Source organism: Salvelinus alpinus, chromosome 18 (genome assembly GCF_045679555.1).
Source record: "Salvelinus alpinus chromosome 18, SLU_Salpinus.1, whole genome shotgun sequence".
Taxonomy (NCBI): domain Eukaryota; kingdom Metazoa; phylum Chordata; class Actinopteri; order Salmoniformes; family Salmonidae; genus Salvelinus; species Salvelinus alpinus.
In genome coordinates this window covers 3,540,321-3,554,956 of record NC_092103.1, presented here as the reverse complement: position 1 = coordinate 3,554,956, position 14,636 = coordinate 3,540,321, and positions in this window count along the sequence as shown.

The window sequence follows — 14,636 nt, the reverse complement described above, 5'->3', positions numbered from 1 at the left end:
CAGCCAATATGAAAATGTTTGATTACATGAGGCATTCGGTGCGAATGTGTTTATATGTTTTTGGAATACTCTTAGAAATGTTTTTAATAGTAAAATAAGTAAAAGTCGATGTGTGTCTTATAGACCCAGTGCAGTAAAAAAATAGTTTGTCCTGTGTTTTTCATCATATACAGCAGCTGATGAAACTAACACTGTAGAAGTGTGAAAACATTTGATCAGTGTTATTTCCTGTAGTTGCTGGTTGAAAGTACAATCTACACAGGACCTTTAGAAGGTTTGCATGGGTGGGAGTTTCGGCTTTCCATAGTGACATCACCATGGAAAATTGGTTAATCAATAACAAAGAGAGTTCCAAACCTCTCTGCCAATAACAGCTAGTTTTGAGTTTCCCCGCCCCACTCGACCACTCAGCAGCAAAATTCTTGCTTGATAAATAGTTTTGTGCTAAAAAGCTATTTTTTGTCAATTTTAATGTTTACGTTTATATTTTAGTCATTAAGCAGACACTCTTATCCAGAGCAACTTACAGTTAGTGCAGTCATCTTAAGATAGCTAGGTGGGACAACCACATATCACAGGCATAGTAAGTACATTTTCCCTCAGTACAGTAGCTATCAGCAAAGTCAGCACCAGAAAGGGTCTTTGAGCAGTCAGCCCTTCCCTGGGAGGAAGAGCAGCTCCGTCTTGTTGAGCTTGAGATGGTGGGCCGACATCCAAGCTGAGATATCTAACAGGCACACAGAAATGTATGTCGCCACCTGGGTGTCAGAAGGGGGGAAGGAGAAAAGTAGTTGAGTGTCATCTGCATAGCAATGATAGGAGAGACCATGTGAGGATATGATGTAGCAGTGTGACTTTATGTATAGAGAAAAGAGGAGAGGGCCTTGAACCGAGCAGGATTTCATCTGGAGAGAGAGGGTAGGAAGAGGTCAAGGTGTAGGGTAGTTCTGTGTGTGTGGGACCAGTGGACTCAATAGGCTGAGTGAATGAGGAGTGGATATCGTCAATGTTCTTTTCAAAGTGGTTGACAAAGTCATCCACAGAGAGGGAGGAGGGGGGGATGGGGGTGGATGATTAAGGAGGGAGGAGAAGGTGGAAAATAATTTCCTATGGTTAGAAGCAGAAGCTTGAAATGTAGTGATAGAAAGTGGCTTCAGCGGGTTGCCCATATCCCTGTTCTGTAAGCTCGCAATGAGTCACTCAGCCACGGAGCAGGAGAGAGGAAAGGGGACAGTGCGAGTCATATGATGCTGAAAGGGAGGAGAGTAAGGTCGAAGAGGCAGAATCAGGAGACAGGAGGGAGAAGGATTTAGCAGAAGGGAGAGATGATAGGATAGAAGATGAGAGAGTAGTGGGAGAGAGAGAGAAAGAGAGAGAAACAGAGTGACGATTGCGACAGCGCATGACCATCTGGGTAGGGGATGAGTGGCTAGGTTGGAGGAAAGGGAGACAGAAAAGGAAACAAAGTAGTGAGATTAGTAGGCGAACAGCCTCTAGTAAAGACGAGGGAAAGCATATTGCCTGCCTTAATGGATATCTATTACAGTAAGGTACTTAATTGTTACCCAGAAATGATTTGATATTGATAAAAAAACTGCTGCATTAGGCCTTTAAACTTGCCCACTTACTAATATGGTATGCAGTAGCACAGAACTGATTTTTTAACCATGTTTGGCTAAATGTTTACTCTCCCACACATTGCCTTTGTCACTGAGCTAACAGTTAGTCTGCCTTTGAATGTGACTAGGTCACAGGATTTCTTTCACTGCAGTACATTTACAAACAATATTACCGTTTTTCTTCATTTTCCTCAGCTACTATTTGCGTGTCCACTCTTTTGTTAAACACTGTGAATGTAGCCTACTCAGAGAACTGGCTTCAGGGCAAAACATTTTTTTTGTGTGAATGTGTCACAATTGCCTCTGTAGGCTAAATGTGTCTGTTTTTACAATGAATGCCCATGCTTTATGAATAAAGATGTGTTTTATTGTGTAATATGGGTGGAGAGAATCGTGTAACCAATCTGGTTGGACTCAAAACAGTTGACATGTAGGCCTACAAAGAGATGAAAATTGAGGAATATTGAATTTCCTTCTAATTTTCTCATTGCACATGTGGAAACATCTATTGTTGCACATCTGGCAGATTCCAGCACTTTGGAGAGGCAAGTAAAATTGCCCAAAACTTCTAGACTGTTTATGCAAAACAGTTTTTGCTCCTTAAATTGCATTCAAACCCTATGCTACGAGAACAAGATACTGTACAAGTAGGCCTCGGTCCAAAATGAATGTGGAGACAAAACTGAATGTATAATAAGAGCACATTTGTTTGAGTATATTTCCTTGTCCTTGCAGTACATTGCTTACCTTAAAGGCTTTACATTTTCCCCTGAAAATTAAAACAATGTGTTCTCTAAACACATGTTAAACACTACATATGTGTGGGCTATAGGGCTATGTGTGTCAATGGTGGGGTGTGCTTGAACATGACTGCTTAGACTGGCCTGTGAGACAAGGAGAATGACGTTCCCTGGGTCTGCTGCCTCTTAAGGACACACAGAGATTTCAATTGTCCTGCCTGCTCAGCCTCAGGCATTTTATCACCTTAAAAAAGAAGAGAATAAATTAAGTGAGCAAGAAGAAGGGGTTGCTATTACCATAGCCAGACTGACACCGCTAAATGAAGATATCCAATTTAAGTGAAGTATGAGCTCGCACCGCTATTGCTAACATGTGCTCAGCAATATATTCAGACTCAGGGATGTGTAGGAGGGGAAGTAAAATTCAGAACCATTAAAGATTCAGCCGCCTGCAGCCCCCAGTGTCTGTCTCTCTCTCTTTGTCTCTTTTTCTTACAGGCTGGTACACATGAGTGCGGTGTTGCATTTAAAATTCAAATTCTCTCTCCCAGCGGTACAGGAAAACAGGGATAGCCAAAGCAGGTGTGGTGGGCCTCTCAAGTCCTGCCAGTCAAACAGTGGGAACTTTGATGAGAATGGAGGGTGTGATGGGGGGTGCAGAGTGTGGTTACCATACGACAGTGGTTCCCAACCAGAGGTAGTAGGACTATCCACATGGGGTACTTAAGAAGACTCATGAGACCATAGGCCTATTGGTAAAATGCACATGAGGGGGTACTTCAGGGGTACTCCGGGCAGAGCAATATTCAGTTGGTAGGACAGTAAGCGAAAAGGTTGGGCACCACAGCCATACGGGTTGATCAAGTGTCATGTTTCTCCCTCTCCTCTCCATCATTGTTGTACAAAATGTAGCGCTGTGTGTGTCTGTGTATTTCTGTGTGTGTCTGTGTATTTCTGTGTGTGTCTGTGTATTTCTGTGTGTGTGGCAAGAGCTTAGCTTTACAACAACAGGCTCAAGTTCAACGAAGTATATAGTGTCTAAAGAATAACCTGCCCGTGAGATTCCTTCCAAATAACAAAAACATGACTTTCCTCCGAATGTTTCCGCTTGCTTCAGGCTTGTGATGTAGACCTACCACAGTATAAATGGGTTTGGAGGAATTGTACTGCACATATACAGTACAATTGACCAGAAATTGTCGGTCTCCAGGTGTTTGAACAGTTTTCGAGTGAAGTACTGTACCACTAGGCCTACTCATTCACATAGTCGTTAAAAAAGTCTCTGACAACAAATGTTCCATTGTAATAAATTTGTTGATATGACTGAGATTGTGCACCTTTCTCAAAGTGTTTCATCAACAGATAATATCAAACTTTTTGGTTGCTTATATAACGCATGTCCCGCTACTTGCTTAACGAGTACCGCTTCCTCCTGATTTGGCGCACACAGAGGCTCAAACCCAGGACCACTGCCTTGCTAGCATACGTGACCAACTTCCTGAAGCGTCTTACCAGTCAGACCCCACGAAAAACTAGCTATTCGGAGGCACAAGTGGAGACATTTTAGGCTGTAGAGTGAGTTTCACACATCCCCATGTGGTACACTTAAGAGCTATAATATCAGTGGCATACAGCATGAATAACTGAGCACAGATGGTCAGAGGACAACAGATGGCCAAAACTTTGAACATTGACACTGTCACTCATTACATGACAGACATACTATGAATCTTTTGTTTGTTCTACATCATAGATGATCCCAGAACCATTAAATATCCACGTTGGGTTGTTCAGTAATCACTTTGGAAAAAGAAACATATGTGGACAGAACAGAAGCTATAAATAAAAAGCCATTTTGAAATTACAACACATTTTAGGAAAATGCAGGATTATGAAAACAGTACCTTTCTGGGGATTGTTAGGAAATAGAAAAGTTCAACACAAACACTGGTTCACTTACTGTATTCCAGTTGCCACTGAGTATTTCACCCTCTCCCCTCTTCCCCAGAAGAAGGAGCTACATTAAACTGTAACTGCCTTATAATTGCAGTAGCTGTCAGGATGGATGTGAAATTCTAAAGGCAGGATACATACAGGGATATTGTTTCATTGAGAGACCTCTAAGGTATCCCTATCTCTGTCCAGCTTTCAGCTTCTTTTCAAACACAAATATTTGTCTATGGAGAGAGGAAATGTTTCAAAAAGAAGTTTGATATAATGAAACTTCAAAGGCAGTAAAGGGAAAAGATCATTTTCAGTAGCAGAGCAGAGCAGTGCAGTGCAGTGTAATTATAAGACAACTACTGATAATGGGAAAACTAAAAGGAGACCAGGCAGGAGGAAACGGCATCTGTTCAGTAAGTAAAAAAGAGAGGAGAAAATAACTGAAACTGGATGATGGCTCAGAAGGAGTACCTTAAAATACAAAACAAAAAATCCCAGAAAGGTCAAATTCTGCAATACAAAAACAGATTGACGGATGAAAAGAAGAAAACAGACTGGCTTTCTCCAATAACAAGAGACATACACTTTTACCTCCTTGTTTTTTCCCCTTTTCTTTTCAGCTTCCTCAGCCCCAACCCCCAGCCACTTTGCTTTGATTCAACTCTGTATCTGTATTTTAAATGACTCAATTACATGGGATCCTGTGGTGAAAATTACGGATGTTTTCCACTATTTCTCGCTCTCCTCTGGGACAGCATGACCCCTCCCTGCCACCAATCACCCCCCACCTCTTCCCTCCATCCCTCTCTCCTGCCCTCACTCCCCACCTGTCCTTTTCTCCTCCTCCTCTTATTTCTCCCTTTCTCAGAAAATGTTCACTTTACTTTGTATGTCTATCTGCGACGGAGGAAATAATAGCTAAATGGGCTTGTTTGTGAGCTCTTCTCGCCGTGAGCTGACAAAGAGAGTGTTTGGCTGCTGTTTTTCCCGCCGCTAAATCTTCGCCTGTCATCTCTGCATAAGTCATAGTCTAGAGTGAGTCCTTTCAGATGACAGGAGCCAGGAGCCTACAGTGCTTCCAGCCATTCAAAGCCACCCAGACAGAAATAAAAACACACATCAGCAGGAGTAGTCTAAAAAAAGAGACACACAATTTACAACCATGATCAATGTGTACGTCTGTTTCCACAACAATGGATAGGAATATCACATAGAAGCAACGATAAAATGTCAAGCAAATATTCATAAAATGCAAGTTGTACTGATTGATTATTCCCTTTCATTGTGTGATAAAAACATACGTCTACAATTTGATTCTGTCTAGTTTAAAATCCCTCTTGAAGAGCAAATATTATGAATCAAAAGCTGCTGCACTTCCTCTTGCCCTCTAGTGGTGAAGGTTATCCACAGTTACACTCTGTATTTCCCCTTAGAGTAGTAGTGTAAAGTGCCCAACAAGTGGCTTTGATGAAGACTTCAGAACGTGCAAAGACGCCAATGTCATGACAAGTCACACTTCCAACTCACCACTGCCAATCAGAATCAACCATTCTCACAGTCACAAGATATGAACATACATACAGTGCATTCGGGAAAGTATTCAGACCCCTTCACTTTTTCCACACTTTGTTACATTACAGCTTTATTCTAAAATAGATTAAAAATAAAAAACAGAAATATCACATTTCCATAAATATTCAGACTCTGCTATGAGACTTGAAATTGAGCTCAGGTGCATCCTGTTTCCATTGATCATCCTTGAGATGTTTCTACAACTTGATTGGAGTCCACCTGTGGTAAATTCAATTGATTGGACATGATTTGGAAAGGCACACATGTCTATATAAGGTCCCACAGTTGACAGTGCATGTCAGAGCAAAAACCAAGCCATGAGGTCGAAGGAATTGTCCTTAGTGTCACACCTGCTCCCGCTCTCCCTCTCTGGCACTCGAGGGCGCCAGACTGTCCTTCATTACACACACATTTCACCATCATTACGTGCAGCAGCGCTCATTGGACTCACCTGGACTCCTTCCCTTTGTTGATTGCCCCGTCTATAACTATCTGTTCCCCCGTTTGTTCCCGGTGTCAGCATTAATGTTGTTATGTGTTGTTGTCCAGACACTGTCCTGTTCCGTTCCATGTCCGTTGATAATTAAATGTTCACTTCCTGTACCTGCTTCTCGTCTCTACCAGCGTCGATCCTTACAGAATGCTGACACAACTAAAAGAAGCATCAGAAAGTTTTGGTTTTTGTTTTGGTTGGTGACGTCGGGTCAAGGGGCCATTGCCAAGGGAACCGGTGGTGCCTCAGCTAGCTCGTCGGTCTTCCACACCTTAGCTGACTCGAGAGGTCTTCTTGCCTCAGTGAGCTCGGCAGGCGCCCACCCCACGTCATGCTTCAGCCGACCCATCAGGCTCCCACGCCTCAGCCAGTTCGTCGGGCTCCCATGCCTCAGCGGGATCATCGGACTTTCACGCCGGAGCCAGCTCGCCAGCCTCCCATGCCTCTTCGTCTGGCTTCTACGCCCCCAGCCAACTTGTCCAGCGCCTCAGCCAGCCCGTCAGGCTTGCCCAGGTGGGACGCCAAGTGGAGGGAGGGGGGGGGGGGAGGTACTGTCACGCCTGCTCCCGCTCTCCCTCTCTGGCGCTCGAGGGTGCCAGGCTGTCCTTCATTACGCACACCTGTCACCATCATTACGTGCAGCAGCGCACCTTGAACTCACCTGGACTCCTTCCCTTTGTTGATTGCCCCGTCTATAACTGTCTGCTCCCCCGTTTGTTCCCGGTGTCAGCATTAATGTCGTTATATGTTCTTGTCCAGATGCTGTCCTGTTCTGTTCCGTTGCATGTCCGTTGATAATTAAATGTTCACTCCCTGTACCTGCTTCTCGTCTCTACCAGCGTTGATCCTTACACGTAGAGCTTCAAGACAGGATTGTGTCGAGTCACAGATCTGGGGAAGGTTACCAAAACATTTCTGCAGCATTGAAGGTCCCCAAGAACACGGTGGCCTCCATCATTCTTAAATGGATGAAGTTCGGAACCACCAAGACGTCCTAGAGCTGGCCACCCGGCCAAACTGAGCAATCGGGGGAGAAGGGCCTTGGTCAGGGAGATGACCAAGAACCCAGAGTTCCTCTGTGGAAGGACAACCATCTCTGCAGTTCTCCACCAATCAGGCCTTTATGGTAGAGTGGCCAGATGGAAGCCAGTTCTCAGTAAAAGGCACATGACAGCCCGCTTGGAGTTTGCCAAAAGGCACCTAAAGGACCATGAGAAACAAGATTCTCTGGTCTGATGAAACCAAAATTGAACTCTTTGGCCTGAACTCTTTGGCCACCACCATGCTTCTTCCCTACGGAGAAGCATGGTGGTGGCAGCATCATGCTGTGGGGATGTTTTTCAGCAGCAGGGACTGGGAGACCAGTCAGGATCAAGGGAAAGATGAATGGAGCAAAGTACAGAGAGATCCTCGATAAAAAACTTGCTCCAGAGTGCTCAAGATCTCAGACTGGGGTGAAGGTTCACCTTCCAACAGGACAACGACCCTAAGCACACAGCAAAGACAACACAGGAGTAGCTTTGGGATAAGTCTCTGAATGTCCTTGAGTGGCCCAGCCAAAGCCCGGACTTGAACGCGATCGAACATCTCTGGAGAGACCTGAGAATAGCTGTGCAGCGACGCTCCCCATCCCATCTGACAGCACTTGAGAGAATCTGCAGAGAAGAATGTGAGAAACTCCCCAAATACAGGTGTGCCAAGTTTGTAGCGTCATACCCAAGAAAACTAAATTCTGTAATCGCTACCAAAGGTGCTTCAACAAAGTGCTGAGTAAAGTGTCTGAATACTTATGTACATGTGATATGTTAATTTAAAAAAATTAAAAGGTGCAAAAATGTCTACAAATCAGTTTTTGCTTGGTCATTATGGGGTATTGTGTGTAAATTGATGAAGGAAAAAACTATTTAATACATTTTAGAATAAGGCTGTAATGTAACAAAATGTGGAAAAAGTGAAGGGGTCTGAATAGTTCCCGAAAGCGCTGTATAAACAGGGCCATTAAGGCCATTAAACATTTTAAAAAATTGGCTTCCTAGGGATACACTCAGACTCAAGCAGGATCACCACCTTGAAACTGATAGGCCACTCATCGATTCACCACCTCTTCCAGAAACAAATCGAAGAACATAATGAGTGTGCCTGCAAACAAACCAGTGCACTCCAGGGAGGGAGCCGGAGGGAGTAGTCACTGTCAGGGAGATAAATCTATTGATTTGAGATAAACATGCTACATTACTGCTGCCCTGGGGAGTTGGTGGTGGGGGGTTGGGGGTGGTGGTGGGTTCTAGGGCTGGTCTGAACCCACAGGGCAGCTGGTTATGAGATGGATAGATTGATAGAGACCAGACCCCTCTGATCCTGGCTGCTCCTCCCTGGTGAGTTCTGTGAAGACTTCCAGGCTGCCCACTCCCTCAATGGGACTGACTGGGGGAGGAAAGCCCCTCTCAGAGCAGGTTTAGACCCTATGGATTGGTCATCTATTGATTTGTATTGGTCTGAATGGGACACAGGGCAAACAATCATCCACATCCATCCCTACACTAACACTGTTGTGACAAAGAGGAACAGAGAGGTATGAATGGAGTGGAGTATACAGCAGGTATGTCACGCCCTGACCTTAGTTATCTATGTTTTCTTTATTATTTTGGTTAGGTCAGGGTGTGACTAGGGTGGGTATGTTAGTTTTGTCTTGTCTAGGGTTTTTGTATATCTAGGGGGTTTTGTAGGTCTAGGTATATATATGTCTATGGTGGCCTGATATGGTTCCCAATCAGAGGCAGCTGTTTATCGTTGTCTCTGATTGGGGACCATATTTAGGTAGCCATTTCCCTTGGGTATTTGTGGGTTCTTGTCTATGTGTAGTTGCCTGTCAGCACTCATTTTGTATAGCGTCACGGTTTGTTATTTTGTTAGTTTTGTTCAGTGTTCATTCTAGTAATAAAGAAGAATGTACGCATACCACGCTGCGCCTTGGTCTCCTCCCTTTGACGGCCGTGACAAGGTAGGCATATATATAATACTATATTGTAAATATGATGGGAAATTTAAAAAGTGTGTTAGATATTCTTTTGCAGATGATGGAATACAAAATGGAAATTCTGTGCAGTTTTAATGAGGGACCACATTGTGAATCTACCAAACTTCCCAACATATTGTTTTAGGAGGGGGGTTATTTTAGTGAACAAGATTCAGTATGGCCACAGAGACCTACTAGAGTAGACCAATAGACAGTTTGGTAACTATCTGGCATTGTAAAAGGCTATCGATTAGCCCTGTCCCCATAAGTCTACTAGTGAATGGTGGAGTGGTACAGGATGGGGCATCTCACTGGCTGTAACAGGAGACAGGGGATCCCAAACACTCATGAACCCTATCAGATGCGCAACATTAAGTACTAGGCAAAATATTTGTATTTTTCCATCAATATTTCATCACTGGCGGGGCCCAAACAAAGGCAAGACTTTGAACAGAATGGCCCCCCATCTGTTTATAGATCCTGGAAAGAGGAACATACTGTACCAATGTCCTTTGACACCAGAAACCACAGTCTGTCTGAACAACCGTGAACACAGGATCCATGCATATTAGACAGCTAGGCAGGCCTATAGTCAAGAAGAGTAAGCACTGAAAAAGGAGAGGCTGCTATGTGTTTCTCAGAGTTTTACATTTGTAAAAAAACACTGCTTTTTTTTACATATTTAACCTTTATTTAACTAGGCAAGTCAGTTAAGAACAAATTCTTATTTACGATGACGGCCCACACCGGCCAAACCCGGACGATGCTGGGCCAATTGTGCGCCGCCCTATGGGACTCCCAATCACGGCCGGTTGTGATACAGCCTGGAGTTATCTGATCCACTTTCACAGCCTGGTTTAGCTTTACATTAAACATACTGTGACTCATTAGTCGAACATGATGGTGGAGTTGGCAGGACAACTTTGGTGTCACATGACACATCCTTGTACCGTCCTCATATCTCATCCCAGTAAAATGGGATTAAGTCACCTAGTTCCTATATCCGCTAATCCCAGTGGTTCCACTTTACACAGTAGGAACAGTACATAGAAATAGTCAAATTACCTCTAACCTGAACCCCATGCATATAGCCTCATTGTTGTTATAATATTGTGTTACTTTTAATAATTTTTTACTTTAGTCTATTTGGTAAATATTTTCTCAACTCTTCTTGAACTGCATTGTTGGTTAAGGGCTTGTAAGTAAGCATTTCACGGTAAGGGCTACACTTGTATTCGGCGCATGTGACAAATAAAGTTTGATTCGATATAAGCTTTTTTTTATGGACCATTTCTGGGATCTTCAGCTCACGAAATGTGGGACCAACACTTTACATGTTTCATTTATATTTTTGTTCAGTGTATTTTGGTGCATTTCCCCTCACCTTCATGTGTTATGATCTGTAAACCCAGTATAGGTGAAGGCAAAAAGGTAAATGCATATTGTTAATTTGATTTCACCAATCCAGTTCTTTCCTCAGTGCCAATTTACTCGGCACCAAGAACCAAAGCTTGTGTAAATAATGGCCTCTTAATGTTTTCGCCTGTCACAAGAGTGCCTCAGTGCAGATGGAGAGAACACAGGGAAGGGGAAAAAACATTACTCTTGTGCTACTACCACCATTCAAGTTGTATAGCTGGGAACCGTGGACACAGGTGATGCAGGGTCTACCACCCCCAGTCCCAGGGTGAAGTGTACTACAGAAATAATAGAGTCTATGGTCTTAGGTTACAGGTTCACCATAATGACGAGACCTGACTTGCATTCTAATTGCAGGTAATCGACCTCCTGTGGACTGTTATTGTTCCAGCTTTTTTTGTGCTGTCTGACGTTTAGAGCAGAGGCCAGTGAACCTGGGACCCCAGACTCCTTCAGACTATAGGCTAGGATTAAATGACCCAAGACATTCTGTTTGAAAATACTAATCTTCTGTGTTTAATAGACTCCTAGCTGTGTTTACTGTTAGTGTTTGCCATTAACTTCGGTTTATAGTCGTGAGGATGACTTGATTCAAGATATACTGTTTCTCGTACAGTTATTTCTTAGCGCAGGTAAAGATGAATTCTGAGAGAAAAATAAAAATATACAGTACCAGTCAAAAGCTTGGACACCTACTCATTCAAGGGGTTTTCTTTATTTTTACTATTTTCTACATTGTAGAATAATAGTGAAGACATCAAAAATATGAAATAACACATGGAATCATGTAGTAACCAAAAAAGTGTTAAACAAATCAAAATATATTTGAGATTCTTCAAAGTAGCCACCGTTTGCCTTGACAGCTTTGCACACTCTTGGCATTCTCTCAACCAGCTTCATGAGGTAGTCACCTGGAATGCATTTCAATTAATAGGTGTGCCTTGTTAAAAGTTACACTGTGGAATTTCTTTTCTTATTAATGCGTTTTAGCCAATCAGTTGTGTTGTGACAAGTTAGGGGTGGTATACAGAAGATAGCTCTATTTGGTAAAATACCAAGTCCATATTATGGCAAGAACAGTTCAAATAAGCAAAGAGAAACAACAGCCCATCATTACCTTAAGACATGAAGGTCAGTCAATCCGGAACATTTCAAGAACTGAACGTTTCTTCAAGTGCAGTAGCAAAAACCATCAAGTGCTATGATGAAACTGGCTCTCATGAGGACCGCCACAGGAAAGGAAGACCCAGAGTTACCTCTGCTGCAGAGGACAAGTTCATTAGTTACCAGCCTCAGAAATTGCAGCCCAAATAAATGCTTCAGAGTTCAAGTAACAGACATCTCACCATCAACTGTTCAGAGGAGACTCTGTGAATCAGGCCTTCATGGTTGATGGACCGATGGAAATCTGTCCTTTGGTCTGATGAGTCCAAATTTGAGAGTTTTGGATCCAACCGCCGTGTCTTTGTGAGACGCAAAGTAGGAGAAAGGATGATCTCTGCATGTGTGGTTCCCACCGTGAAGCATGGAGGAGGTGTTATGGGGGGGGGGGTGTTTGCTGGTGACATTGTCAGTGTTTTATTTAGAATTTAAGGCACACTTAACCAGCATGGCTACCATAGTATTCTGCAGCGATACACCATCCCATCTGGTTTGCGCTTAATGGGACTATCATTTGTTTTTCAAAAAGACAATGACCCAACACACCTCCAGGCTGTGTAAGGGCTATTTGGCCAAGAAGGAGAGTGATGGAGTGCTGCATCAGATGACCTGGCCTCCACAATCACCTGACCTCAACCCAATTGAGATGGTTTGGGATGAGTTGGACCGCAGAGTGAAGGAAAAGCAGCCAACAAGTGCTCAGCATATGTGGGAACTCCTTCAAGTCTGTTGGAAAAGCATTCCAGGTGAAGCTGGTTGAGAGAATGCAAAGAGTGTGCAAAGCTGTCATCAGTGGCTACATTGAAGAATCTCAAATATAAAATATATTTTGATTTGTTTAACACTTTTTTGGTTAATACATGATTCCATATGTGTTATTTCACAGTTTTGATGTCTTCACTATTATTCTACAATGTAGAAAATAGGAAAAATATAGAAAAGCCCTTGAATGAGTAGGTGTCCAAACTTTTGACTGGTACTGTATATAATTTTAAATACGTTTTATACATTTTAGTTACAAATTGGACTAGAGTCCATGTAGTTCACGATCTTCGCTACATCAGAGACAAATCATCTGCACCAGTGTACCCTCTCTGTCACAAAACAGTAGAGGCTCTGTCTCAAGAGGCCAAAGTAACCTGGGAACAATGGTGGCTTTTGTGTGACGTGAGTGACAGGGAGTGAAGGTCGGCTCCTGAAAAGACAGACAGGACTCCATTCAGTGACGCTGTTGACTTTCATGTCGTCCCATTGTGGCGCTGCTCCCTGGAGAAGCCAACACAGAGTGGGTAATGAGGGGTAATTGACTTAGGGTCAAGGATGATTAATTCCCTTGGTCAGGTGTCACTGGTTTCATACCTGGCCGAGCTGTAGGTAACTGTGGAGCCGCGGGCGGAGCAGGGGGCTGGCTGGCACTGGAACATGAGACAACACAGTGCAACACACACCCATACGGTACACACTTCCCAGGTTGTTCTCATGATGTCATCCAATCCTTGGACAGGCTTATGTTCTTTGCTCTGAACTGCGACCATTGACTGCTGCCACATTGACCACAGCTCTCCACCACTCTCACTCTCTCACACACATCTAGCTGAGTATGTTCACATGATGTCAATCTGCATCATTTATATGGCTAATGACTTGGGTAAGACAAAAGGTGAAAGGTCAGAACCATCTTCCCCTTACACAGGGCTAAACTGAGCTCCCACAAACAGACCACAGATTGAGAGTGACAGTCGTACTACCATACCATCCTTTCTCCTTCAGCTTCACTGGCTAATCTGAATACTTCATTTTCTGCACAAGCAATTCCCCCCCTTCTCCCTCCCCCCACCCCAAAGGCCAGTGATTACAGGCGACCTGCTGAACGTATGCACATGTCTCTAAATGCCAGGGCTAGCTGGTAATTGACCAGGCAGACTGAGACGCCTGCAGTGTAATTGAGCGGGGCTGAGGGGTTCTGGTGGGACTGAAAGAACCCGTGGATCCACCACCGGCCATTAGGCCCAGCAGGAGGGCTCCATCCTGGGTCTACCTCAGGCTGGCCTTAAAAGCAGTTTGTTTAAATTCAATCGTTTAACATTGATTCTGCAGTGAGACACGCACATCTATGTCACTGGAGAGACTCAGAGAGAAGTCATAATTTAACTGCAATAATTCGTTGGGGTATTGACTCTACAAAGTGTCGAAAGAATTCCACAGGGATGCTGGGCCATGTTGACTTCAATGCTTCTCAGTTGTGTCAACTTAGCTGGATGTCCTTTGGGTAGAGGACTATTCTTGATACACACAGGAAACTGTTGAGCGTGAAAAACCCAGCAGCGTTGCAGTTCTTGACCCACTCAAACCGGTGCGCCTGACACTACTACCATACCTTGTCTCAAGGCTTAAAAATCCTTATTTAACCTGTCTCCTCCCCTTCATCTACAGTGATTGAAGTGGATTTAACAAGTGACATTAATAAGGGATCATAGCTTTCACCTGGTCAGGTTTATGTCATGGAAATGTTTTGCACACTCAGTGTATGAGCATAATATGTTTTTCCCTTCCAGGCTGTCTGTCCATACGCAGCTTGGATGAACAGAGCACACATGCTGAGCAGGGTCTACATCTACAGCCAATTGACCTCTCCTTCCACTCCAGCTGTGCCATCACAGCTCTGAAATAGC